The sequence below is a fragment of the Mytilus californianus genome, unplaced genomic scaffold, assembly GCF_021869535.1.
Source record: "Mytilus californianus isolate M0D057914Y unplaced genomic scaffold, xbMytCali1.0.p SCAF_5, whole genome shotgun sequence".
NCBI classification, from domain to species: Eukaryota; Metazoa; Mollusca; class Bivalvia; order Mytilida; family Mytilidae; genus Mytilus; species Mytilus californianus.
Window position 1 is genome coordinate 18,688,133 of NW_026262701.1, and position 14,318 is coordinate 18,702,450.

Below are 14,318 nucleotides of genomic sequence, written 5' to 3' on the forward strand. Positions count from 1 at the left end.
GCACTTGTTATGGAAAATTGTATAAAAATGGTTGAAGTCAAAAGAAAAAAATTATATGATTTACAAATTTGAGTCTGATTGCATCAATTCAATCTTTGATATCAATATAAATGTTATGACCTATAAATTACTTATATAATTAGAGCCAAACCAGGAAGGGAACTTACTCAACGATCAAATAAAATCGATGAAGATAATATAATAGTTAATTAATTTCGCCGTTATGAAATAGAATACTTGTAATAAGATTCCCAACGTTGTGACAATGTCTACTTCGAATGTGTCTCGACAGTTTCCAGATTAAATTCAGGAAAAGGAGTATGTCATAATTGTTGTGATATTTTGTAATTACGACGGTATAAGTAAAAACGACATATTTTGTTCATCTTATACAGTTAAATAAAAAATTAGGTTAGTAGACACTTTCACAGTTTTGAAATGGTCGATTTCATGACTAAAGATCAGAATACTCTATATGGTTTCAATTTTGCTGTAAATATACATTTAGAATTACATATTCAAAGAACTTTCTGTTTGGCAAGTGTATAACTTCAGAACGTAAGAAAAGAAAAGGCAACCATGTTTTTATCACCCTGTTGTCTGTGGAATTTAGTGTTTACCTCAACAGCTGATATAGTTTACAAAGAGGGAGTAGAGATCTAAAAATAGTTTGATTAAGCCGCAAGGCTGTCAAAAGTAAGAAAAACTCGTATTTGTTTTTTTGTAATAAATTGATGTCTTTGTCATTTAAGGGAATGTGACGTTACTAAATATTGTTTGATTTAGAGTTTGAAATTTCGTATATATTTCGTCTATCGGTGAATTCCTGAAGGCGACTACAAGATTACCATTGTACAGTTGGGTTTATTTAATTTAATTGCTAATAACCAAAAACTTTTATTTATATTGAAGTGCTCCATTGTTTCTCATGACAAGTAAAATTCACTGATAAGTCTCCTTAGGTGATAGTCGTAAAATGCTAATATATATATATTTTGAAAAAGTATTTGCTGTCCAGAATCATCGAAGACAATAATGCAACACTTACATATTTTTTTTTCAAAGCCACAATATGGTTAAAGTTAAACAAGAAAGTGATACTTTGAACAGAAAATATTACACAGTTACAATTAAAACTATTAAATATTATGTCTGTCTACTTGATTGTGTTTAATGATATGACCGTAAAGTATAAAAGAATGTGGAATTTTTGTACATGCTGTGCATACATGTTTTATATAAAACATATATACATTATATGTACGTTAGAGCAAATGTGTTCTGAATTTAGATTAAAACATTGGCATTTCAAAAAAGTATGTAATTTTGTCATGAAATAAAAACTAGAGGCCCTAAAGATCCAGTCAGTGTCGCACACCTAGTTAACATCTTTAACAATGGACATTTTCCAACATTGTATACTATAAAACAATTCATGAAAAAGTATCTTATTTGTTAATTCTGTTTCGCCGATAATTTTTTCTATTTATAGTTTCTATCTTCTTTAGTTTTTGTCATGTAAGAGCAATGAGTCCAATAAGGAGTCGACTGACGATTTTAACTTATTTGTAGATCTTGTCTTTTTGATTGTTTTACTTATTATTAATGTTTCTCTCTGTCTATTATTGTTTTCAAGATAACAGACTAAAAAGAAACACAAAACTTGGTTCAATTAGTCATTTAAGGACAATAACTCTAATAAGATATAGCCTGACTGTTTTGACGTAAATGGGAAGTAGATAAATCTCAAAATATTTGCACGTGTCAGATTTTCTTAATTCATAGCGGTTTTCAAGATAATAGACAAAACTTGCATTTTCTCTTTATATTTTATTTTAGCTATGTAGGTCATGTTGGTTGGCAGGCAAGGTCATCGAACACATTTGTTAAACTAGAAATCACAATAGTGATTTTGGCCCAATTTGGTGAAATTTGATCCGTAGTTTTCAGAGAAGTTGATTGTGTAAATGTTAACGGACAACGACGACGGAAAAGTGTTGAGAATAGCTAACTTAGACCAATAGGACGTGTAACTCGGATATGTTACGATTGTGGAAACGACAATTCCGTCCTCTTTAACTCGATTGTCGATTGTGACTTATCACAGAAATGTTTACTTGCCATACACAACATGCAGGATGACACTAATGGAACAGGATCTGCTTATCCTTCTCTAGTACCTAACATCTCTACTGTATATGGTTAGGTTGTTGCTCAATTTATAGTTTTCTGTGGAGTATTACGTATTCTGTTGTTTGTATTTCGTTGTTTTTTTTCCTTTTTGGCTATATGCATGGTACTGTTGTTGTTTTTCGACTTAGGTTTTTGATTGCTCTTTGGTTTCATCTGTCTTTTTTATCAAGGTTTTGTTAATTTAGTTATATATTTTTTTAAAAGAGAGGCGAAAGATATGAAAGGAATATTAAAACTGATAAGTCATTAGCACACTGACAATAAAATGGTAAAAAAACGAACAACGATTAAAAGAATGTCGAATTTTTCATTTACAAACTAAATAATTCTAATTAAGGATGTCCTTCGATGAAGATTTTCTAAAAACGTGTTAAATTCAAAATAATTCATCAAATTGTCTTAAACACCATGTGAGCGGATTTTTGGCATTTAGGTTTTATGAATAAATATTTAGCAATACATATAATGCCTTGGATTAATCAGCACTTCTCATGAGTGCAAATTGAAACAACACAAGGTAGTATCATCAAACTTGGCAATAATATACCTCTAGGGTAAGTAAAATAATAAAATAAAATGTTGATACAGCATGCCTGGTTCGGCGTTACGATTGAAAACAGTATTTAAATCCTATTGGGTATTATTTTCTCCCATAGAAATTTTAAAATAGCATTCTGACTCTTTCATGATAAAATATCATTTGGTTTTATCAACTTTTGATTTGCAATCCTTGATTGAAACAGTAATAGCGAAAATTGGCCATATATTTCCAAAACTTTTCATTTAACGTATGTATAATACAATAAGGATATACAATGTATTCTAATATGACGACCTATATATCGTCAGGCAGTATAATTACAAGCTTCAAATACAATACGGTTATCTATATTCTAATCCAAAAAAAAAAACAAAAACAAATCAATCCATTTCAGTATATTATTTCAATTTAAAATTTCATTATACGAAAAATTCCGCGAAATGAAGTTATCGTCTTTGGCAACTAACCAAGGTGACGTCATATTTATGCTTTCGGCGTCAAATGTAATTATATTAGATAATAAGAACATTTTTAGGTGGAAAATGTGAGTTTTTCTTTTTAATCATTATTGAATAATATAGTATTAATAAAATGGGGGATAAAACGGAACAGCAAAAACAGTATCGTGAGTATAGGGCTTTCACGGTTGACAAAATTGCCGTATTTGTCCTATTAAAATCGAAATTAAACCATTGGTTAGACATTTATCTTCGCCATTTACCCCTTGCTGACACTCGGGATAAAATATTCGAATATAAATGCCCAACCCATGGTTAAATGAAAACAAATCTACGGCTGCCATGAATTATTTCTTAATTGTATGTTTGCAAATAAGACTATCCACTAAATACACATGTATACATTTTGTTTATGCTATGTATACGGGCGTCATTGGGGACCCTTGAAGAGTTAACAATGTATTTATTTTCAAATACCATCCAAAAAGCCAAATATTCTTTTATACATATTGGAAATTTTTTCTAAAAGTCTCAACAGGCTTTAATATAAAAAAGAAGATGTGGTATGATTGCCAATGAGACAACTCTCCACAAGAGACCAAAATACAACAGAAATTAACAACTATAGGTTACCGTACGGCCTTCAACAATGACCAAAGTCCATACCGCACAGTCAGCTATAAAAGGCCCCGAAATGACAATGTAAAACAAGAAAACTATGGGTCTAATGAATGTACAAAAAATGAACGAAAAACAAATATTTAACACATAAACAAACGACAACCATTGAATTACAGGCTCCTGACTTGGGACAGGCACATACATACAGAATGCGGCGGGGTTAAACATGTTAGCGGGATCCCAACCCTCCCCTAACCTAGGACAGTGGTGGAACAGTACAACATAACATAAGAACGAACAATAAAAATCAGTTGAAAGAGGCTTAACTCATTAGATGGATAAAAATACAAATACAAGTGGACGTGGCCGTGTACTTGTACATCCAAACAACAAAAGACACTAAGTACAGATCTGAGAGTACTCGCAGTTACTGACTGCTAGTTCAAAGCCACTAACAACTAATAAAAAAAATCATGCATCTAAGACTAAATTATCAATCCGTACATATCCAACATCCAATGGATTTAGTGTAAAGACGTCATAAACAGTCAGAGAAAAACATGACCTTGTGCAATGCTAAAATACAGGTATCGACAGATTGTAGATCCATGAATGTGTATATGTACATAACAATAATATTTAGTTTGCTTTTAATTTACTGATAACAAAATCAATATTAGTACCAATAAAAACAATATTTAATGATATAATTATAGTGTTGAATTGGTAACCTTTTGGAATAAGTTTATTTAAAGGATCGATAAGTTTACCAGGATCGTTTCTAAATTTCCAGGCACGGTAAACAATATTGCCGTAAAATGAGGATGTGCAATCCCGTTTGAAATAAGTTTTCTACAGGTACAACCAAACTTCAAAACCAAATCTTTATATCTGTGGAAGAATTTAGTAAAGGTTTTAAGTAATTTGTGGCAACGAAATCCCTGGCTTAATTATTTACCAGTAATACATAGATTACGTTCGTTAAAATCAAAAACATCACAACAGAGTTGTGAAATATAAACACCGTAAGATGGTGCCAAAGGAACGTCACCATCCAAAGAGGGAAAATTAACAATAAGAAATAAAAAATCGTCCCTTTTGTCGTAAATTTTAGTGTGGAGCTTCCCGTGTAAAACCGAAATATCTAAATCTAGAAAAGGACAGTTGTTACCTCTTAAATTTGATTTATTTAAAGTAAGTTCCTTTGGGTAAATTTTGGCAGTATATTTAGAAAATTCTTGATTATTTAACAAAAAAATATCATCAAGATAACGGTAAGTGTTGTTGAATTTATCAATTAAATGGAATTTAGACGGGTCATTTCTGAGTTTGATCATAAACTGTGATTCATAACAGTACAAAAACAAGTCTGCTATTAAAGGGGTGCAATAAGTGCCCATAGGAATACCTACAACCTGTCGATAAACTTTGCTGCCGAAACGTACATAAATATTATCAAGGAGAAAATTAACAGCTTCAATCATCTCATCACACCTCCAGTAAGTATATCTAGCATATTTACCATTCTCATTAGAGAAGAAGGCTTTAAATGAGTTGCAGCAAATATATTTGCATTCATATTTACCAAACGACCATTTAATCAAATAGTCAAATTTTTGTTTGATAAGATTGTGTGGAAGTGTAGTTTAAAGAGTAGAAAAGTCAAAACTGTCAACAGAATCAAAAGGACCATCAAAAGCACGTAATTTATCTAAAACATCCAAAGAATTTTTTACACTCCAAAAATAGTTAATTCCACTATTTTCATATATTTGATTGCAATAGTTTATGATAAGCTCAGCTCTTTGATAGTAGTTAAGAAACTTGTTAAAAGCACTGAAAGATAAGTTGTAGAACACTTACTAGAGGCCGAGATGAAACGATATTATACTGGTGTTTTGTGTAGTTTAGGTAACCAATACATAGTAAGGACCTTTAAATGATCGGAAGAAGCTTTAAGCTGTGATGTGATTATGATATGTTTGTTTACTATATGACTCTCTGTGGAGCGCATGGACTTGAATGTAGATGAATTTAAAATTTCATTCTTAAGAACGTCCGTGTAGTATTTACGGCATACCACCACCACATTGTTAGGTGCTTTGTCGGCCGGTACAAACACAAACCGCTTTGAAAGATCTTGAAGTTTATTTTTTATTCTGGAAATAGGGGTATTATGTACTCTATTATTTACTTCTAAATTATTTTCAAATGTGTTATTCTATTATCTACCAAATTTATACATTTATTTAAATAAGAATCAAGAGATTTTTTTATCAGATTTGTCCCGTTTACACCAATTTTTACAAAACGAGGAAAGAGCATCTTAGGTGACCTGACGACACTGTTTCCAATCTATTTTAGATGGAAGACGATATTTTGGTCCTTTTTCAAAAAGTTTTTAACCTCTCTGTCCTGGACGATATTGAGGTTCCCCGTAATAACATGGCCGTAGGGAACATATCTAAACTTAGACGATTCACAGTTTCAAGTTAAAGGAGTATTATTTTCTACATTGACGTCTGATGTTACCGGCGTATAATTAAAAGTTAAACTTCTGCTAGGTTTTTTGTATGTGTATGAAATAATAGGTGGTTCTGTGTTATCAAAATAGGGAGTTTTGAACGGTAGAGTCATTAAATATACTAGATAAGTTGATAAAATCAATACCTCTGCTAATATATTTAATTTTTAGAAAATGACGTTTATGATCTTCAGGTTTGTCGATACGCGGGAACAGCCTATGGTGGCAAAAAGCTGTAATTATACGCGAATATTCATACAGCGGGCTGAAGAAAGAGATGGTGTCGCACTCCTTGAAAATATCATGTAATTTACTAATTGGTATTTGACCCAGTTTACATAATAATTGATGCCTACCATTGTTTTTAAATATAGATAGATTACTAAGTGTATATTTTATACGATGTTTAATTCGTTGATTTCGATTGATACGTTTGCCATGAGACCTATTATTTCGTTGTCTTTTATCCATAATATTCATGATATCAATAGTAGAAGTTGTAGATATGTTCCCTTGTCCAAGTATATTGTCATTTAGGGGATAAGCTGTTTGAAGTCGTTTAATCCAAGACAGTTCGATAATTTTACGAGAATCTTCAAATTGTTTATGCGATTGCCCTTGTTGTTTCTGGATCGTTTCGAGCGGTTGAAATCTAATAAATTTAATATTGTGGTTGTGTTTACCTAAATGTTGATAAATAAGCTTGGTATCTTTCATGAGTTTTTTTTAATAATTTGACAAAGTATTGTATATGTTGTATTTATGACAAAAGTATCAATATGCAGAACTAACTCAGTAATATACATATATGCGCATAATAACGAATTCAGTTCACAAGACTCTTGTTTCAGGTAGGCATAATTTCAAAAGTTTTGGAAGTCAAAGACATAGAACGTTTTTAAGCATCACGCCAATGGTACAAAATACCGTAAGTATGATTTCGACTTTCAAATTCGTATGACAAATTGACGGAAATACTTAAATATGTCAAAAGTACCTAAATAATAAAACACGAGTGATTAAAATTATATAAATTAGATCACTGATTGTTCTTGAATTAAACAGTTGCAACAAGTCAACGAGTTATGTGTTACTCAAGTCACTCAATAGCAGTTATTCAGATCGAGGATGGCAAATTGATTATTAAATCTTTTCATCAACAAGTGAATGAAATAAACCACACAAGGACTAAAAATAATTCGTTTTTTAAAACTTAGTTGACACCATTTCAATTTGGGGACAAGTCGAAAACAGAGAAATATATTAACAAGAAGACCACAATTGATATATTTTATTTTTACAACTAAAGATATGTTTTGTACTTGTAAAACCTATCATCTCGGAAACTCATTATCTATATAAATATCATAACTTATTCGCTTTGCAACGTAACATTTGAGTATTTGTCTACGTATCATTTGAAGAAATCAAAATAACGTACGTTTCTGTAGGTTCAAAAGTAAACTTATTCACAATGAATAAAAAATGATGTACATGTATATGAGTAATAATTCAGGACATAAATTAATGTTAAATTTCAAGTATGTTTCCGTTTCTGTTTCATTTTGAATGTCACTTAATAGTTCTATTGGAAAAAATCTAATAAATTTCCTTCATTTCAATACTTTCATCCTATTAAAACAAAAAAGTTCCATAAAATAATGACATACGGTAATTACAATAAAACTTTGAACGTGAATTAAAAAAAAAAACAAAATAGGAAAGAAACTGACAACTATTTAGTTGATAATTATTGTGAAAAATAGAGACAATATCAAATTCATATAGGTATTTAAACTAAGAGTTACTTTTTAAAGAACCTGTTTAAGACTGCACGAGCCAATCCTTTATGTCATTTATGTCATTTACCAGAAATTAAGAAAAAAAAATGCTTGTCCCCATTTAAAGAAAAACTTTATTTTTATTTTGTTTATTAAATACGTCTTGCATAAAGACAAACGTGTGATGTGACCTCTTTTTGATCATCTTTATTTCGTATTGTTTTCTTCGCCAGCAATAAGAATGGTTTCCTATAATCAGATAAAATGAAAAAGAACTAGGCGTTTAAACTTTTTTTTATAAATTAGGTAATTCCAAAAAAATGTTTTTCTCAATAATTTCACTGTTCAAATATGGAGAAAAGAATACAATTAGGCCCCTTAATTGTATTTTGAATGTGAAAATCAAAATGTGTAATAAATCTAACAATGACATCATTCAAATATTCACAAGACATATAATTTGATATGATAGTGTCTTATGTAAGTACCTCCATAAATTGGGTCATTGAAGAGATCAGAATAAAATACAATCACATGAAGTCGACAATTCACAAAGTATTTTGCTGACAGTAAACATATACATCACAATTTATATATACACAAACCATGATGGCTTGTTGTTTCATGGGGTTTATGACACAGGCTTAATACCTAAATAGTTATATAATGATGTTTTGTTTGTACATTGTTTCAACTACAATAGTAGAATTCTTTGTCCAGCTACGAGTCCATTTCATCCTATCTAGAGAAATTTCACAATGACGACTACTTGAAATTATTCTTAACAAACAATGCATCTCCAAAAGGACCGAAGCTATGAAACTAACACAGGGACCATGGTAATCGGACTGCTTTTTTTGGGGGGGGGGGAGGGGGGAGTCTTCTGACATTATACTGGGATTTTATGAATAGAGCAATACTTTAACATTCGAATATCACTTTCAGCGAATTTGATATCACGTACCCTATGTAATATCAATCAGTTATGTCTTTGTAGCATGTAACTCGTCCTATAGCCTTGTGTCTTTTTCTTGATTTCAATATTGTGGTTAGGATTTCGTATACAGATAGAAATATTTCTCTAGATCAAATATCAAATTCTGTCACCAGTTGCAATGCTTTATCATGCAAATTATCGTTATGTTTGAGAATACTCGATAAGGTAACTTGAGCATCAATAAATTACATATTTCGTTTTGGTATTGATAATATAGTTTGGCAAAATTATTATCGTTCTCAAAATTTCCTGAGAAGATGGGAGCTTTCGTACCTTCAACGAGGAATAGCTCTCATCTTGATTGCTCCGCTGCTCCTTTTCATGTCGGTATATGCCCTCCAAGATCTACTCTTATTCGGTGCCACGTGAAAAAAATGAAGTTAAGCTATACCGCCCAGAAACTGTTTGCTTGCTAAAGTACTCAGGGACAGATAGACATGGTAGTTATACACATCATTTGTATGCAAATACCCCAATAGTGACGTATTTCTGACAAAGATATGAAGCTAGCTCAGGATTTAAACGGCAATCATGCTTACTCATCTGAAGTCACTATCATTTATGCATTAGAAGTTGTACATACCGCGTGTGTTTCGTGTCAAGTGCAGGTGACATACAGTTTGCTATTGTTCCTGATTTGCAATATTATAGAACTCAGTGAATTGCATGTATAAATAAATATCCTCATGCATTTTCATAGTATGCCATGTGCACTGCTCGGATAGTTAAGCATAATTATGGCGTCATTTCGTACTGATTACAAGACAGTTTTTTTATCCAATGACGGCAGTGAGGTTTTATGTAACATAACCTCTTTCCCTTAGCCCAAATATTATGTATAATAAAATTATGATTTAACACCAAACATTCGTATTGGGTTAAAGATCTATATGACATATATTGTCAATAGAAAACATTTATGATATACAAATATGAGTCTAATTGCACTATTGCAATATTCGATATCCATCTAACTGTCATTATCTTGAATTAACTTATAGAACAAGAGGGAAATCACAGAAGGAAAGCTACACAATGGTCAAAAAGAACCGATGAAAGTTATATAATAGTTACATAATTTCTCTATTTTGTTGTTGAATACTTGTAATAAGATTTCTAATGTCGGCACAATGGCAACTTAGAATTTGTCTCGACAGTTTCCAGATAAAATTTTGGGAAATTGTTATGTTTTTTTTGTAACTACAAATTTACTGGAGAAAACGACAAATGAACGTTTAAAATACTATAGGTCAATGACTTTCCGCACAGCAATGGTTTTACGTCAGGACGGGGAAACGTCGTGGCGATCATGCCTTTGTTACCCTTTTGTTCATGGGCTCTGGATGTACCTGAATGCATGAAATAAAATGTGAGAAAGTAGTGATGCCTTAGAAGAGTAATATTAAGTCTATCAAATATAAAGCCAGTTGGTTACAATGTTTGAAAATTTGTTTATATCTCGTTTATTATTGAAGGCCGTATGGACCTCTAGTTTACTTTTGTGCTTGAGTGATGTTGCCTTACCAGCTGATCCAGTTTATAAAAGTAGAAGGTATCTTAAACATACTTTATTCTGGTCAAAAATCTTTGCACCAGTCAAAAGTTAGAAAATTCGTGTATGGTTTTCTTGTGTTATATCTTGATGACCGCCATTTAGACAACGCGGCGTTTCTAAACTTTGTTCTATTTCGAACATGACAGTTTTTATATATTTCATCTATCAGTGAATTCCTTAAGGCGACTACAAGAATACCATTGTGCAGTTGGGTTTATTCTACGTGCTTATAACCCACAAGTTTCATTCATATTGAAGTGCTTCGTTATTTTCTCATGACAAGTAAAAATAATGTCATCAGTCTCAGTAGGTGATAGTCGTAAAATGCATATATTGTCATATCTTAATATGTTTTGCTTTCCATGATTAAGTCAATAATAATAATATTCTGACATCACCCCCTGTTTTAAGTTCGTGTTGCTATTTGCTCAGTCTATTGTTTCGTATTCTGTGAATTGTCTTTTCGTCTTTTGTTTTATAGACCATGGTATAGGCTATGATTGTTTTTTTTCGACTTTGGTTTTGTTTGCCCCATATAACATCTGTTTTTTGAACGAAATTTTAGTCGAAATCTTGATAAATGTTGGACAATTATGGATTGCATCCAAAAATATTATTGAATGACATTCTTCACCAAAACAAAGATAACTAACTTATTTTGAGTGAGGTATATGCTTCGATAAAATATTTTCTAAAAACATGTAAAGGTTCACAATGTTTAGCGGATAATTTCATTGGAGTTCTATGGGTATATGCTAAATTGTAAAGAAAAAAACCCATTTAGATTATTATTAAAATTTGATTTATACTTCTTGATTGACACAGTTACAGAAAAAGTGGCCATACCTTTCTTAAGGACATACGATACAGTAGCAAGAGCAGATAATAATGCATCTTAATTTAACGCGATATTTTTGCAACATTGCTAATGATAAGAATACAAATTCGCAGAAAAACTTCGGTTACATGGATTTGAAAGTATCTGCAAAGATAAACAAAGATGTATGTTTTAGGACTTGTAATCTACTGCGAGGCAATAAAATTCGAGGCAAATGAAGACTAAATCACTTTTCTTATATCAATGAATAAAAAATGGCAACAGTAGTATACGGCTGTTCGGAAGTCATAAATCGATTGAGAGAAAGCAAATCCGGGTTACAAACTAAAACCGAGGGAAACACATCAACTATGAAAGGAAAACAACGAAATAACAGAAACACTGAAGTGAACAAAAAACAAACGACAATGCAACACACACAGAAACGAACTATAAGATAACAACTGCCATTTTCCTGACTTGGTACAGGACATTTTAAGAAAAAATGGTGGGTTGAACCTGGTTTTTTGGCGAGCCAAAACTCGCGCTTTTATGGCAATGTCAAATATAACACTAAAATGACAACATTATATGACAGGAATACAGTACAAATAAATGCAAGAACATTCAGGACAGAGAAATACACAAATAAACAATACAATAGTACATTTCGACATGCTAACCACAGAAAAAAAACGAACACGTAAAACAACATAGGACAGCACACAAAAACAGCACTTCAGAACCACGAACTGTCTTTCACACGACTGGATCAACGCCACAAAAGTGACGTCACAAGTAAATTTCTAAAAATTTGATACAGTTCAAGATCAGGTTTGTAACTATGTCATTTGCTGTATTTTGTAACAATTACAAGAATTTTAATATAGAATTGTGTTAGTAATTAGATAATTAATTGTATTATCTAGCTATGTCGGTATTTCTTCTAAATTTGAATCTAAATTTGTATATGAGAGTAATGTATTTATTGTTTTGATGAACGGCTGTAATAACTGAACAACGAAGTTACATTAAGAAAACACTGCGACGTAATTTAGCACAAAAAAATAAATAAAAAGAAATGGGATCGCCATTATTTAAAAAAACCTATTTTCTAACTTAATTATAAGCACATGGGCTCCAGTTTTTTTTTTATAGCTCAACTGATTAACAGGGCCAATTGAGCTTTTCTCATCACTTGGCGTCCGTCGTCTGTCATCGTCCGTTAACTTTTACAAAAATCTTCTCTGAAACTACTTGACCAAATTTAACCAAAGTTGGCCACAATCATCATTGGACCCCACTTGCCACCAAAATGGCCGTACGACGAAAAATAGAACATATGAGTAAAATGCAAGTTTTGTATATTATTTTGAAAACCGTTATTAAGGTGGTACCTAACACTACAGGGAGATAACTCTGTAAAAATCAGCTAAACGTTTTAATTACTTTGTATTGTTAAGGAAATATTAAGCTTCTCAATGATCAAAATTAGTGTTTGTCAAACTGCTATATAACCAATGAAATTTTTCTGATAAAGTGGTAGGTTCAAATTTTTTGAAATTTTTATATTTTTGTCACAGGGTTAAAGTAAACATTTTGTCAAAATTTTATGAAAATTAAACGAGCCAAATTAATATTAGTCAAGGTGTTGGGTACCACCTTAATAGAAAAAATCTGACGATGGCATAAATGTTCACAATGTTGAGCTCTACCAGTTCTTTATTGACGTCAAAACTGTCAAGCGGCTACTTATAGGAGTTATTGCTCTTAAATGACAATTTATACCATTTATTTCCATTTTTGACTTTTATCTTAAAAACTATAATAGGTAGAGAGAAACTTTATGTTACAAAAATTATCAACAAGACCAGTTCTACGAATAAGTATGATGGTCGAAATCGTCAGTCGACTACTAATTTTTTAATTAGAATTATTGCCCTTTAATGATGATTTTACCAAATTTTACCAATTTGTATTTTGCCTTATATGAGAATAGAAACCTTAAATAACAAAAATGATCAAAAAGGCAAAATCCACAAACAAATAAAATTCTGCCGATAAAGTAAGTAGACTGGACTGTCACTCTCCATAGGAGTGATTGCCCTTAAATGAGGATTTGTTTACTCTCTTTTGTGTGTTTGAGCAAAAACTAAAGAAGATAGAGAGAAACTAAACAGACAAAATGAACAGCAAAACAAGATCAACAAAAAGGAAATTTTTGTCATGAATTCTATTCTTGTCTACAATGGTGGAGAGAGTCCATTGTTGATTAAGCACATAGACCTAGATAGGCGACACACGCTCTTTAGAGCCTCTAGTTTTCTTTTGTAATCAACTATGTACTGCGTGAAGAATGTTATATCGATATTGAACGAAACAATCAACAGAAGATATTTTTTTTTCTGTATGCATTTGTATTGACAAGAAAAATCATCTTATTTATTTTTTACCCAGAACTCTTGATTTCACAAATATTTAATGGCATTCGGAGAGACTTCACCGAAAGGCATATTAATAAAGAAACACTTGGCAAAACAAAAACGGGTGAAAATATATCCTCCGTTTGAAAGTTGTATTATTTTTTTTTAAGAAAAGCATTATTAGATAACTGTGTGATCTTGAATCATGAGGATATTTATACAGTTATAAAAAGTCAACGAGACCTCGCTTAAATAGTCACCCAATAGCACTAATATCAGCTGAAGGATGCCGATTTTGTTACTACTATATCTGTTTGTCAACGAGTGAATGATATAAATCACACTGAGACTTAAATAGTTCTGTTTTCATCTAAGGTGATACAATTTCTACTCGGTCACAAGCCGCAA

At 31.5% G+C, this 14,318-nt stretch overlaps 1 protein-coding gene across 1 annotated transcript in view; it reads left to right on the plus strand.

The window, feature by feature from the left end:
* The window catches only part of LOC127701048 (A disintegrin and metalloproteinase with thrombospondin motifs 18-like), a 523,205-nt gene that overhangs the window by 450,719 nt on the left and 58,168 nt on the right, over positions 1–14,318 (plus strand). The gene's annotated exons all lie outside the window — the stretch shown is intronic.